Consider the following 15,556-nt stretch of genomic DNA (forward strand, 5'->3'; position numbering starts at 1 on the left):
ATATGAGGCATGCTTTCAGAAAATGTGTGTAAACAATCGAGAAAAACTGTAATACAACAGCTGACAGTTACTTTGTAGAAAGGAGGCACTTGTAGCATATTTTTTTTATATATATATTTGTGTGTGCAATTACACATTGAATGTTTGTCAAAACTGTAAAGATGATTTTCAGTGTCAAAGGATCTTTTTTTTCATCCACTGAACTAGAAACAATTATTTCTGACATTTACTTGATTTGACGAGTTTTCAGCTCTTTTCTTCCTCAAAGATAATTCAATTCTAAAGGGTTAAAAATACATTGAAAGAAAATAACATTTGGCTGGTATTTTGGCACCACTTTTTATTTTGGTATTAATTGATATTTTTCTAATCTATTGTTAAATGAACAGCAATATTTCCAAACTGGCATTTATATTCTTATTAGTATTTCCTCTTAATGATCAGCTCTGTCTGATACTTTAGGAGTAAAAAGGTTTATAGAAATTAATTATAATTAATTATAAAGTTATATAGTTATAGTGGATGTGACACACAAAGTTTGCTTGAGGTTTTATTCAGAGTCTTAAACTGTAGTGAATTCAGTTCTTGTGTTTCTTCACATCTGATCTTTGATGCTTTTAACAAAGTGAGTTTCAGTGAAGATGATCATGAAAATGACACTTCAAATCTATAATATAACTTCAGTTTAACTCTAATCGCTTTAGTGATCACAGGCTTTGTGAAAACTCTTCTCTAAAAACATTCAGATCAACTTTTTGAAAGTTAAAGCTGATAAAGTGAATCAAACATTACAGAGAAACATATTCTTCTATTTCTAATGCTGTTTCTTTTAGACTCTTATTTGTCGTTTTCAGTCGATTCTTGTCTGTAAAACTAACACTTGATGACCTGAAATTAGTTTTTGTCTTCGTTTTCAACTTGTTAAAACAATACATTGAATAATTTATACTTTTTGTTCAATAAAACTGGATATTGAGACTGAGAATATCAAAGATGACACATTTACAGACAACAGTCTTTATGTTTCTGCATCGACTGAAAGTGGAACTTGATTGAGTTTTTCTGGCAGTTTGAAACTCAATGATATTTCCTTTATAAATAATTTAATAATCAAGTCTGTGAACCGTATGAACATCTGCATCTGCTTTCTGCCTTTCATACAAGACTGTGTGTGTGCTTTATCATTCAGGCATGATTTTATTACAGTTCAGTCAATAAATAAAATATAATTGTAACTTTATGTCTTTGTGTCATTTTAGTTTCAGGTCTTTCATTAGATCAGGGCTTTAACTCACAGTTTATAAGTAAACTTCAGTCAGTGGAGCATGAACACTCCTGCAGATTCATGATGAAACAAGAACATGCGGACAAATCATAGATATAGTTTTAGATAAATGTAATAAGATAAAGAGATAAGATAAAGTATTTAGTAAGTTAAAAACTCAATGAATGCTTTGTTTAATATCTACGAATAACTTGTGAAAGTGTGTGTGTGTGTGTGTGTGTGTGTGTGTTTGAGCAGCTGCAGTTTCAGTTCAGTCACTGTGACTCTGACTGACGGAGGTTTTTGTACGACTCTTTATCACTGTGTGAATGTATAATCACCCACACAATAACTACCAGAACTATGTACTCTGCAATGGAAACTCTGACAGTAATAATGTCCAGCATCTTCAGTCTGGACTCCACTGATGGTCAGAGTGAAATCTCTGTTAGATCCACTGCCACTGAATCTAGATGGAGTTCCTGACTGGAGGGTGTTGGCATAATAAATCAGGAGTTTAGGAGCTTCTCCAGGTTTCTGTAAGTACCAGGATAAACGATTTCCACTGTACACATCTCTGCTGGTTTTACATTTGATATTCACAGTTCCTCCTGGTTGTTCTGCTGTTATTGAGGGACTCTGAGTGACGGTGATCTGTCCTCTACACTCTGAAACACAACAAGAAGAAAATACACTCAAAACTTTGACAATATACTTGAAGAAATGAATTAATATCAAACTTGTGCTCCACAAACCTTGAGCAAACGCTGTGAGAGTCCAGATGAAGATGATGATGAAGGTCATGTTGATGAAGATTGTTGTGTGTGTCAGTGATGAAGTGTTAAACTCACAGCACTATAAACACTCTCACACACTGAAGATCTGATCAATATGCAAACACACTCCACATCATTTCCCTGAAGACAGTGTCACGCCTGGCTTTGCCGTGCTGGGTGTGCTCACTTCACCATGAATAGAATATGTTTGGGCCGTCTCTCTCCCCCCAGTCTGAAGGGGGAGCTGTCTGTTTCGGTCCATCTGACAGTAGCTGATGGGCGGGACTGTTTAAAAGCATCTCCTGCCAGTTGTTCTCGCTCTGCTCTGGGCTGCGCATCTCTGCTCTGCTCTGGCCTCCTGGCTGGTAGCAGCACCGTCCTACTCCTTTTTGCCTTTTTTGCATTACACATAGTTAACATTTTACTGATCTGCACTACACTTCTGATTAGTTTTCTTTTGTTTCTCATTTACTGATTTGATACATTTATTGATTCAAATTATGATTTCATTGAATAATTTAATGTTCTAATAAATTACTTTTGAATTAACTTAACAAACGGTGTGGTCTCCCCTATGTCATTGCTACTGTGAGCCAGGTAGTCGTGACATATGGGGGCTCGTCCGGGATTTGGATCCCGAAATATAAGTAGACTACTATAATTCGCAATATGTGTAGGCGTAGTTGCGTGGGTAGTGCTACGTCATTGGTTCACATTTTGTGAATGAAAAGTACCGGTGATCAGCTGATGGTAGTGATCTAATCAGCTGGCACGCGTTGTGTTTGTTTGTTGGGGAGTTCCGCATCGAGTGTTCAGTTAATGAATTGAATGTTACTTTAGCATTTTGATCGCTAAAATTTGTTTTTGGTTGTGGAAAAAGTTGGGAGTATGTGCGCAGATTAGAGCAATTTAACCAACCATATGTTGTTTGCTTAGTTTGAGTAACGAAGTGTGTTTGAAGGTCTACTTATGTTGCAGGATGGCATTTTACGGAGCCTGTTTTATCCCCAATTAGTGCGCTTCGGCGTTGTGGGTTTAGGTTGCTGGTCACTGAAGTCCGAACGAGGGCACCGCCGTGGAGCACCGGCTGAATTGACTTTTGTCGGGACAGTACGATTCCATCGGTATTGGTGAGTAAATTAGCCTTGTTCTTGGACTTAGTGTGAAGATAGATCAGAATAGTAGGGGGGTAAATGTTTAGGGGGAAACTCCGTTGTTGTCCTGTAACATGAGCTGCATTCCGCTTCGCCTGATTTAATTTGTGTGGTTGGAATTGTTTAATAACCCGAAAGACGTTAGGCTTAGTTTTCGTTTGTTTGGCTAGATGTAGTGCTATTGGGTGTCTTTTTTTTTTATAGATGATAGTCTGGTTTGATCGTTGATTGGTGACTTGTAATTTAAGTTGTAATAATGGGTACACTTGAGGCATTTTTGGATGTTCCTTCAGTGGCTTTGCTTGCAGCGTTGAATGTTAAACAATTGCATGGTGTGGCTAAGCACTATGAAATTGATTTAACATTGCCGAGGGGAGCTAAGAAGCATGAGCTGCTTGACTTCATTCGTGCGTGTTTGGTTGATAAGAACGTATTACCTGACGAGAAATTGCCGAAGCAATGTAGTCAGGGAGCGTCGGGTTCAGATAGTGAGCTCACTTCAGATGGTGAGCCCACTTCGAGTTTGATTGTAGGTCCACAGCTAAAATCCAGTGTATTAACATTTGAACAACAAGTCGAATTGTTAAAACTGCAACATGATTTGCAAGTGAAACAAAAGACGTTGGAATTGGAACAAGAATTAGCAAGGAAAAAATTAGATGACGAATTAGCTCAAAGGAGGCTTGATAATGAATTGGATTGTAAAAGGTTAGAAGCTGTACAGAAAGATAAAGATCGTGAGTTGGAGTGGGAAAGGCTTAAAAATTTAGAGCAGGACCGTGAGATTGAGCGTACTAGGCTGCAATTAGTAGCTGAAGGCAAACTTGGCAAATCGCAGCAGTCTGGCCTGGCCGGTATGACCAAGTTCCTGCCTAAGTTTAATGAGCATGATCCAGATGTGTTTTTTTCGTTATTTGAGAATATTGCTACTGAGCAAAATTGGAGTGATGAGGATAAAATTGTGTTGTTACAAACTTCGTTAATTGGCCGTGCACAGAAGGCATTTGTGGCTTTACCGTCTTCTGAAAAGAAGGTCTATCGATGCGTCAAGGCAGCTGTGTTAAAGTGTTATGAGTTAATCCCCGAGGCTTATAGACAACGTTTTCGATCATGGAAAAAATCAGATAAGCAAACTTACTCTGAGTGGGCTAGGGAATTAACCAGCTTCTTTCAACGGTGGCTTACAGCGGAAGAGGTTGATTCTTTTGATGAGTTGTGTGATCTTATGATATTAGAACAACTTAAAAACACTTTGCCTGATCGCATAGCCACTTATATTAGCGAACATCATGTGAAAACAGCAGCAGATGCTGCTGTTCTTGCTGATAATTTTTCTCTCATACACAAGGCTCCAGCTCGTGATTTTAGTCCGCGTTCTAACAGCAATTACAAAGAACGTCGCTATAGTCGTGTTAATACGCAAAGTGTTAATACGGACACATCTATGTTTTCCAATTCAATTGTACGTGGTAAACCATCGGATTTCGATCTTAAAACAGACTGTAACTACTGTTTTGGGAAAAATCATTGGAAAAAAAATTGCCCGGTGTTATTGGAGCATAATAGGGCGAAGGGTGATGGAGGAAAAGTTGGCCTCTGCGCCTCATCTGTTCCTGTTGTGTGCTCAGGGAGTAAAGCTAAGAAAATTCTAGCAAAGACATTGGATCGTGCGCAATGTACAGTGTCAAGTGTTAAAGGTTTGAGCAATGTACAATGTGATGAGCTTGAATTTCCTGTATCTAGTATAACGGATTATGCACCGTTTGTCACAGAGGGTTTTGTGTCATTGGTTGGAGACGCACATCGCGTTCCAGTGAAAATTCTGCGTGATACGGGTGCATCAGAAAGTTTCATTTGTCAATCTGTCCTGCCTTTCTCATCTGAGTCTGATACGCAAAATTGTGTGTTAATACGGGGAATTGGTCTCCAGTCATTTCCAGTGCCGCTGCACAAAATTCAGTTGTTTTCTGGTTTTGTGAGCGGGGAAGTAACCATTGCGGTGCGTCCTTCTTTGCCTATAGAGGGAATTGATCTGATTGTGGGTAATAACTTTGCTCATGACTGTGTTTTTCCTGATCAGGTCTCACCACCTCCCGTGGTTAAGACTGGAGCTTCTTTATTGGGTGAGTCAGATAGGTGTCAAAAAGATTTTCCAGAGGTTTTTACGGCATGCGCTGTGACGCGCGCTATGGCGCATAAGCAGGATGCAAATTCGTCTGATGCATCTAAGCACACGTCTGTTCAGGTATTTATTCCGTTGTTACCAGTACCTTTGTCTCGATTTGACATTGCTGAGGCTCAAAAGAGTGATCAGAGCTTACAGAAATATTTTGACTTGACTGCAGATGATAATTTAGATCGCTGTTATTTTGTGAAAGATGGCTTGTTGCTAAGAAGGTGGTCACCTACTGTGGGAACTGATGTGAGAGATCAGATTTTGCAGGTGGTGATGCCTGAAAAGTTTCGTGAAGTGGCACTAAAAACAGCTCATGGGGAGACAGCGGGTCATTTTGGGGTAAAGAAAACATACAATCAATTGTTAAAACATTGCTACTGGCCACGGATAAAGAGGGACGTTGCACGGTTTGTTCAAACTTGTCATGTCTGTCAGGTGGCAGGGAAGCAAAATGCTGTGGTTAAGCCCGCGCCTTTACAGCCCATTCCGTCTGTTGGTAAGCCTTTTGAGCATTTGGTCATTGATTGTGTGGGCCCCTTACCCCAGTCAAAATCAGGATGTGTTTATTTGTTTACCATCATGTGCCAGGCGACCCGCTATCCAGCTGCGTATGCTTTGAGGACCATTACTACAAGGTCTGTGGTGAAGTCATTGTCGCAGTTTATTTCAATATTTGGTCTTCCCAGAGTCATTCAAAGTGATCGGGGTTCAAATTTTACGTCAAAAACATTCGCAGCAGCTTTGAAACAGCTGCGTATCCAGCACAACTTGAGTAGTGCGTACCATGCGCAAAGTCAAGGGGTTTTGGAGAGGTTTCACGCCACTCTTAAGTCTCTATTGCGTGCATACTGCATTGAGATGAAACGGGAGTGGGAGGATGGTCTACCATGGCTATTGTTGGCGGCTAGAGCGGTTGTGCAAGAAAGCACCGGTTTTAGTCCCAATGAGTTGGTATTTGGTCACAAGGTTCGTACCCCATTGTCTGTATTGTCAAGTGAGCTGGATTCATCTGAACCACCCAAGAGTTTGTCCAGTTATGTGTATGGTTTCCGCCGCAGGTTACTTTTAGCATGTAAAATGGCAACTGAAAATTTGACTGATGCCCAAAGAAAAATGAAGCGAAATTATGACCGTAAAGCAGAAGCTCGTGTCTTTAGCCCAGGGGATCAGGTGGTGGCATTGTTGCCTATACCTGGTTCTCCTTTTGGTGCAAAGTATTCAGGGCCTTACAGTGTGGTTCGTCAAGTGTCAGAGACCAATTATGTGGTGGCTACGCCTGATCGTAGGCGAGCGACACAGTTATGTCATATCAATTTACTTAAGCCATATTATGCATCATCACAGTCACCTATTTGTAAGGGTGAATCGTCTGTCTTGGTCGTGGCAAGCACGTCTGTAGCTTCTCCAGAGTTAGAGGATGATGTGCAGGGCCCTGACGATTCCATGTTGCATGCTCGTCTCAATAATTCAGAGACGTTGGCCAAATTGGAGGGAGTTTTAGATCATTTGGATTTGCAACAGCAAGCAGAATTGAAAGCTTTAATCTTTGAATTTCCTTGTCTGTTCTCAGATACTCCGACCTGCACAACTTTACTCGAACATGACATAGAAGTCGGTGATGCAAAGCCAATCCGTCAGAGGTTTTACCGCACTGGTCCTGATAAGCGAAAAAGTCTGGATGATAGTGTCCAATATCTTCTGGAAAATGGTCTTGCTGTACAGTCGTACTCTAGCTGGGCTTCGCCCTGTTTGTTAGTCAAAAAACCTGATCATACGTACAGATTTTGCACGGATTACAGAAAAGTAAATAGTGTAACAAAACCAGACTCGTATCCATTACCTAGGATAGAAGATTGTGTTGATCAAGTCGGTGCGGCTCGTTATGTGAGCAAATTTGACTTGTTAAAAGGTTATTACCAGGTTCCTCTTACTCCTAGGGCACAAGAGATATCTGCCTTTATTACGCCGACAGGGCTCTACTCTTATACGAGAATGGCTTTTGGGTTGCGCAACGCCCCCTCCAGTTTCCAGCGGCTCATGAATCGAGTCGTTGCGGGACTGGAGGGGTGCGCTGTGTATATTGATGATGTGGTCTGTTATTCAGACACTTGGACAGTCCACCTTGCCCGCATACGTTCATTATTTGAGCGGTTTGCGGCTGCAAACCTCACTGTGAACTTAGCAAAGTGTGAGTTTGCTCAGGCTACAGTGGTGTATCTGGGAAAGGTGGTCGGACAGGGGAGCGTTCGGCCAGTGAGAGCAAAGGTCGTGGCCATTGATAAATTCCCACGTCCTACTACGAAGAAAGAATTAATGCGCTTCCTCGGTATGATAGGGTATTACAGGAATTTTTGCTGTAATTTTTCATCTGTCGTTGCTCCACTAACTAACCTGTTGAAGGGTTCAGTTAAATTCAATTGGACTGCAGATTGCCAACATGCATTTGAGAACGCCAAGTCTCTCCTGAGTTCTGCACCTGTCCTGGCTGCTCCTAGGCTGGAGGAGTCCTTCCAGCTGCAAGTGGATGCCAGCCAGGTAGGGGCAGGTGCCGTTCTTCTTCAAAAGGATGAGAATGGAATAGATAGACCAGTTTCCTATTTTTCTCGGAAATTTAATCGTCACCAATTTAACTATTCAACCATCGAAAAGGAGGCCCTGGCCCTTATTTGGGCACTCCAACATTTTGAGGTTTATGTTGGTGGTGGGTTACACCCTGTGGTGGTCTTCTCTGACTACAATCCTCTTACTTTCCTCTCTTCTCTTCAAAATACTAACCAGCGCCTTATGCGCTGGGCTCTTTTTCTACAGCCTTATAACCTGTCTATTATGCACATCAAGGGGTCCGACAACGTCATGGCCGATGCCTTGTCGCGGGCTCTTGATGATTGTTAAGGGGTGTCTATCTCTTCTCCGGTCTCTGGTTCTATTCTCTTGTCCCCTGTTTTTCCATTCTTAAATTGCTATCCAGGCGCCAGGATTTGCTGGGTGGGAAGGAGGGGGTGGGGGATTAGGTGAGCTGGGGGGTGAGTTTTGTCATTTCCAGTGGTGGCTGTTGTATTGAGGGTGTGGGTTAAGGGGGATTGAGAGTTTGGTTTAGTTTAACATTAGTCTTTCGGGGTAATTGGTTAAAAAGGGTAATGGATTTAGTCATTTATTGTTTTTGGGGGTATAATTGGGTTTGTTTCTGTTTCTAGTATTGATTAGGGGGAATGGTGTAACGAGTAGAATGTTGTTTTACAGAGTCCCATATGGGTCTCTGTTTTGTGGGGGGAGTGATGTCACGCCTGGCTTTGCCGTGCTGGGTGTGCTCACTTCACCATGAATAGAATATGTTTGGGCCGTCTCTCTCCCCCCAGTCTGAAGGGGGAGCTGTCTGTTTCGGTCCATCTGACAGTAGCTGATGGGCGGGACTGTTTAAAAGCATCTCCTGCCAGTTGTTCTCGCTCTGCTCTGGGCTGCGCATCTCTGCTCTGCTCTGGCCTCCTGGCTGGTAGCAGCACCGTCCTACTCCTTTTTGCCTTTTTTGCATTACACATAGTTAACATTTTACTGATCTGCACTACACTTCTGATTAGTTTTCTTTTGTTTCTCATTTACTGATTTGATACATTTATTGATTCAAATTATGATTTCATTGAATAATTTAATGTTCTAATAAATTACTTTTGAATTAACTTAACAAACGGTGTGGTCTCCCCTATGTCATTGCTACTGTGAGCCAGGTAATCGTGACAACAGTCACTCATTAACAGACACAAAACACAATCACTGAAGTGAGAACAGAGTAGAATATATATATATATATATATATATATATATATATATATATATATATATATATATATATATATATATATATATATATATATATTTCTTAACATTTCATCTTCTACAATAGCCAAAATGTAAAAAAATTATATCATTCAGTTCTGAATAAATCTACAGGACAAACTTTAGTATATTAATCTGAATATCTGCTGTAAGAATATTTTTACTGTAGTTGGAGTGAAGCGTCGCTGTTAATCCCCAAATTTCACACCAAATCCATGTGTGTTCCTGCAGTTTATGAACAGACATGAGGATCATCACACACACGAGTCTCTGTCAGTCACTGAATAACTGAGTTTGATTGTGAGTTGGCGTCTGTCACAAACTGCTCTGAGACACGAAGGTTGAGGATCCAAATGCAGTTTTATTGTATGGGGCGCCGTTTGTAAAGCGGCTCACGCTGAAAATAACAGCAACATTTTTTCACATTTAGCTTCAAACAATGTTTAAAAAACTGGTATGAATTTTTGACGGTTACTTTTTAGCACATTTACAACAATATTTGTCAACTTAGAGATATTTTAAATAGTTAAATCTAATTATTAAATGTTACACCTAAATGTTAAATGTTAAATATAAATGCTAAATCTAAATCTAAATGTTAAATCTAAATGTTAGATCTAAATATAAATGTTGAATCTACATGTAAAATCTAAATCTAAATCTAAATGTTAAATCTAAATCTAAATGTTAAATCTAAATGTTAAATCTAAATCTAAATCTAAATCTAAATCTAAATCTTAAATCTAAATCTAAATGTTGAATCTACATGTTAAATCTAAATCTAAATGTTGAATCTACATGTTAAATCTAAATCTAAATCTAAATGTTAAATCTAAATTTTAAATCTAAATGTTAAATCTAAATCTAAATGTTGAATCTAAATGTTAAATCTAAATGTTGAATCTAAATGTTAAATCTAAATCTAAATGTTAAATCTAAATGTTGAATCTAAATGTTAAATCTAAATCTAAATGTTAAATCTAAATCTAAATGTTAAATCTAAATTTTAAATCTAAATGTTAAATCTAAATCTAAATGTTGAATCTAAATGTTGAATCTAAATGTTAAATCTAAATTTTAAATCTAAATGTTAAATCTAAATGTTAAATCTAAATCTAAATGTTAAATCTAAATGTTGAATCTAAATGTTAAATCTAAATCTAAATGTTAAATCTAAATCTAAATGTTAAATCTAAATTTTAAATCTAAATGTTAAATCTAAATCTAAATGTTGAATCTAAATGTTAAATCTAAATTTTAAATCTAAATGTTAAATCTAAATCTAAATGTTGAATCTAAATGTTTCGGGTGAAACTAAATATTTAACTAATATGCAAATTCAAAATGCCGGTAACCGGAAGTGCCAAAATAAAAGCTCGAGGAGGTCAGTGTGTGTTTATAGCATGGTTTATAGTGTCAAATAACGAATAAAAACCATCTCATCTGAGGAAATGGACTCTTGGACATGGATTATCGTGATAATAACTACCTAAAATAATAAACACGTTTGGAGAAACTGTATTTGAAGAGTAGGCTAGTGTCACTTTTATGAAAAGTGCGGGACTTATGACCTGTAGCCATAATAGCCAGCCACAAGGGGGCTCACTTAGACTGAATGTCATGTCATCACTCTGTCATCATCTCATCACGAAACTCTACAGTTACACATTCACTCATTACCCGCAGAGAGGCTTCATAGAATTTCATCCGGCGCTGCGTGTTCAGCTCCTCCGTCCACTCTCAGCCCCCATGACAGAAAAAAAAAAAAACACATCCAAGCGTCCAAGTGATCTGAGGGCGCGCGCGTTTCCTGGTGTGTGACGTGTGACGTGTGCGCGCTGCGCAAGCGCCGGAAAGCGCCGGAATTAAATGAGTTTTTTTTTTTTCTATCATGGGGGGGAAATGGTCATTTTTCCGCAGCGCCAGATGAAATTCTATGAAGCCTCTCTGCGGGTAAATAAGGGTTGATAGGTTAAAGAAGTATAGGAAAGTGTCAATGGTCCATTTCTGAGATAGGTGGCGGTAATGCACATATTTGTTTGCGATCCGCTGTAAAAAAAAAAACAAGAAGAAGAAAGCGCCAGAAGCGCGCGCGCCCTCAGATCACTTGGATGTGGTTGTGTACAAGAGGTAAAAACTATATAAATACTGTTCGTTTTCTCACACAAACCGCTCGTTTCGTATCTTAGGCCATCAATGTGTACTTACGATGGGGAATTGTTTAATTTGGACTTCACTGTGCATGCTCTTTGAGGTGGTGACCATAGACCTGCATTATATGACTGACAGACAAGAACGGTTTGACCTAAAAATATCAAAATTGAAACTACTGCGGAAACAAAGACACCTTCCTCTTGGATGCCCTTGAGGTAAGCTAAAACATACCAACATTTTATTTCAAAGTGAACTATCCCTTTAAGGAAAATGCCTCAAGAGGCTCGGGTGATTCTGTAGCCAAGATCGGCCCGTGATGCTGAACGTCCTCAAGACACTCGGCATCATGTATTTTTCTAATGTCAGGTTTATGCATCTTTTACTCTTTATCGCTGAGCATTTGATGTTTTATATTGATTATCTTTTAATTGATTATGTAATCGGCATGACACATTTACCTGACTAATAATTAATTGTTACATTTGGATTTATTCTGATTTACTCTGAAATGATTAACTCTGGTATTACATTAAGTCCATAACACCACAACTCTACACTCAGGTTAGTAACGGACTGACATCAGCCGAGGAGGAGCAGAGGAGCACGCCGACTGAAGATTCAGAGATCCGACTAACACATCGGCAAAGTCAATATATAGACTAATCTAAACAGGGTGAGCATTATTCTAACTAAGTGTACGTGTGAAACCACGACATAATTATACAAAGTTCCCATTAGAAGTAGTTAAGTTGGTCAGCTTAGTTCTAATGGTCGTGGCCTCTGGTTAGATATAATCTTACATTAATCAAAAGTGACTGAATTTCTAGATGAAGGATGTAATAGGAAACAGGAGACAAATATGATCACAATCAAAAAGGTCAAAAACTGATGAAGCTCCAGAAAGTGATGTTCAATAAGATCATATTGGGTCGTTTCTTCACCGTTGTGTGTGTGTGTGTGTGTGTGTGTGTGTGTGTGTGTGTGTGTGTGTGTGTGTGTGTGTGTGTGTGTGTGTGTGTGTGTTTGAGCAGCTGCAGTTTCAGTTCAGTCACTGTGACTCTGACTGACGGAGGTTTTTGTACGACTCTTTATCACTGTGTGAACACATAATCACTGTGGCGACTCTGACAGTAATAATGTCCAGCATCTTCAGTCTGGACTCCACTGATGGTCAGAGTGAAATCACTGTTAGATCCACTGCCACTGAATCTAGATGGAGTTCCTGACTGGAGGGTTTTTACATAACGAATCAGGAGTTTAGGAGCTTCTCCAGGTTTCTGTAAGTACCAGAATATACCTTCCTCCCCACCACTCCATCTGTACACATCTCTGCTGGTTTTACATTTGATATTCACAGTTCCTCCTGGTTGTTCTGCTGTTATTGAGGGACTCTGAGTGACGGTGATCTGTCCTCTACACTCTGAAACACAACAAGAAGAAAATACACTCAAAACTTTGACAATATACTTGAAGAAATGAATTAATATCAAACTTGTGCTCCACAAACCTTGAGCAAACGCTGTGAGAGTCCAGATGAAGATGATGATGAAGGTCATGTTGATGAAGATTGTTGTGTGTGTCAGTGATGAAGTGTTAAACTCACAGCACTATAAACACTCTCACACACTGAAGATCTGATCAATATGCAAACACACTCCACATCATTTACCTGAAGACAGCAGAAACTCTCTCATTATGTTTGTGCAACAGCTTTGTATAGATGTTTATTCACTTGTTGCATTATTTTGGGCTGAGCTAAAACACAATAATGAGTGATTTGATGAAGACACTAAATGTTCTTGATTGACTGTAATAGTGGAGAACAGCTGCGTTCAGCAGAGAGACGGAGGAGAGAAACACCTGTTGTTTGAGCATCGGTAACTCAGTGTTTGTTTGTTCTTTATCTCTCAACATTTGAGACATGGTTTCCACATTTGTCTGCTAGAAATATAACTCACTTGGACATGTACAACACAATCACAGATTATGTGAGTTATTGTCAAACACAAAGAGGTCGTTGTTGAGACATAACCCTGTCCTGTTGAAACTCAGGCTGGGGATCGATGGAACAATGAGAGATAATTTACTGAAATAAGATCCACACAATCTAAATGTGTGCAAGAATGTTTTTGAAGAACAAAGAATGTTAAGTTTTGAATAAAATCAACAATTTTAAGTAACAAAAGATTTATTGTATTTTTTAAGGACTTCAAATTTAGCACAAAAACAACTGTGTGTGTGTTTGTGTGTGTGATCATGTGTGTGTGTTCTCAATTCCTGTCACACAACAGTTCAGTCACTAGCTATGGTGCCATCCTCCTATTTTATGTGAATTTTGGGATTGACTATTTTGATATTGAAATTCACAAACTAATTCACAGAGTGCAATGCGCCTATAAAATACCTAGGAAAGATATTCCATATTTCATAATTTCAGTAAACTATCCACATATTAAAATAATAGCTGATACATTCAAAGTCTCATATTTAAATAAAATAAACTCATATATCCTAAAACCCCTTAAATGTCTCTGATCGCCCATAAACACTGATCTCAGTAAAACTGCAGTATTTTATCTTGTAAAAATAACAGTGAAGTTTCCACACAATGAAGCGCTTTATTTCAGTGTTGAGCAATAACATCTTTATGAATGTTTAAGTGTGTTTGACTCGAGACTGAAGTGTTGCTGTGAGAGATCTGTCTTCTGCTCATGTGAGACTCAGACGCATCGCTGGATTCATAATTAATGCGTCCAGAAAACAGTGAATGGTCACAGACAGACTGATTGTGGGACGGTGGAGCGTCTGATCATGTTAAATACGGTTTCTCTCTTTCACTGAATCAGTTCATCTGTGACTCTTGTACATGATGATCTAAACAGCAGCTTTATGGAAGATGATTAATAAACTAGTCAAGCAACAACATGTTTATGATTCACTTTACAGTATGAGTGTATGATTAAGAAGAAAAAATGTGTGTGTGTGTGTGTGTGTGTGTGTGTGTGAGCAGCTGCAGTTTCAGTTCAGTCACTGTGACTCTGACTGACGGAGGTTTTTGTACGACTCTTTATCACTGTGTGAACCACTGAATGCTCTCAGGCCAGTATAAACTCTGACAGTAATAATGTCCAGCATCTTCAGTCTGGACTCCACTGATGGTCAGAGTGAAATCTCTGTTAGATCCACTGCCACTGAATCTAGATGGAGTTCCTGACTGGAGGCGGTTTGTTATATAAATCAGGAGTTTAGGAGCTTCTCCAGGTTTCTGTAAGTACCAGGCTAAGAAATCTCCATTACTATTCCAGTGCACATCTCTGCTGGTTTTACATTTGATATTCACAGTTCCTCCTGGTTGTTCTGCTGTTATTGAGGGACTCTGAGTGACGGTGATCTGTCCTCTACACTCTGAAACACAACAAGAAGAAAATACACTCAAAACTTTGACAATATACTTGAAGAAATGAATTAATATCAAACTTGTGCTCCACAAACCTTGAGCAAACGCTGTGAGAGTCCAGATGAAGATGATGATGAAGGTCATGTTGATGAAGATTGTTGTGTGTGTCAGTGATGAAGTGTTAAACTCACAGCACTATAAACACTCTCACACACTGAAGATCTGATCAATATGCAAACACACTCCACATCATTTCCCTGAAGACAGTCACTCATTAACAGACACAAAACACAATCACTGAAGTGAGAACAGAGTAAAAATTGTTTTTCATATTTGATCTTCTACAATAGGCAAGATGTTAAAAATTACAGAATTCAATTTAGTTCTGAATAAATCTACAAGACCAACTTCAGTATATGAACCTGAATATCTGCTGTGAGAATATTTTTACTGTGAGGAGCAGAGGAGCACGCCGACTGAAGTTTCAGAGATCTGACTAACACATCGGCAAAGTCAATGTATACTCAGAACTGTAGAGGTTAATAATGGGTTTAGCGTTTAGTGGCCATTTCCATAACACCAAAAAGGAGGACACTTTGCGGCATTTAGTGAGGCAAGAATAATTGCATAGGACTATGGTGTACTTGCAACTACAATACAATTTTGTCCATTATATCGATGGTATCATGATACAGTGATTCTGAAATAGTCTATTCGTTGCCAGAGAATTTGATCTACGATATATCGTAATGTAGACCTATGTGTAACAGAAGTGGCAAAAAAGTGTTTGTTCACAGTATTTGT

At 39.0% G+C, this 15,556-nt stretch overlaps 1 gene segment (V, D, J or C); it reads right to left on the bottom strand.

The window, feature by feature from the left end:
• Positions 1 to 14,074: 14,074 nt before the first annotated feature.
• LOC308686563 (Ig kappa chain V region 4135-like) lies at positions 14,075 to 15,030 on the bottom strand. The segment is given in 2 exons: positions 14,848 to 15,030; positions 14,075 to 14,760 (listed from the first exon to the last, which is right to left on the bottom strand).
• Between the last annotated feature and the right edge of the window lie 526 nt (positions 15,031 to 15,556).

The sequence above is a fragment of the Scardinius erythrophthalmus genome (genome assembly GCF_964197995.2).
Source record: "Scardinius erythrophthalmus genome assembly, contig: HAP1_SCAFFOLD_434, whole genome shotgun sequence".
Taxonomy (NCBI): Eukaryota; Metazoa; Chordata; class Actinopteri; order Cypriniformes; family Leuciscidae; genus Scardinius; species Scardinius erythrophthalmus.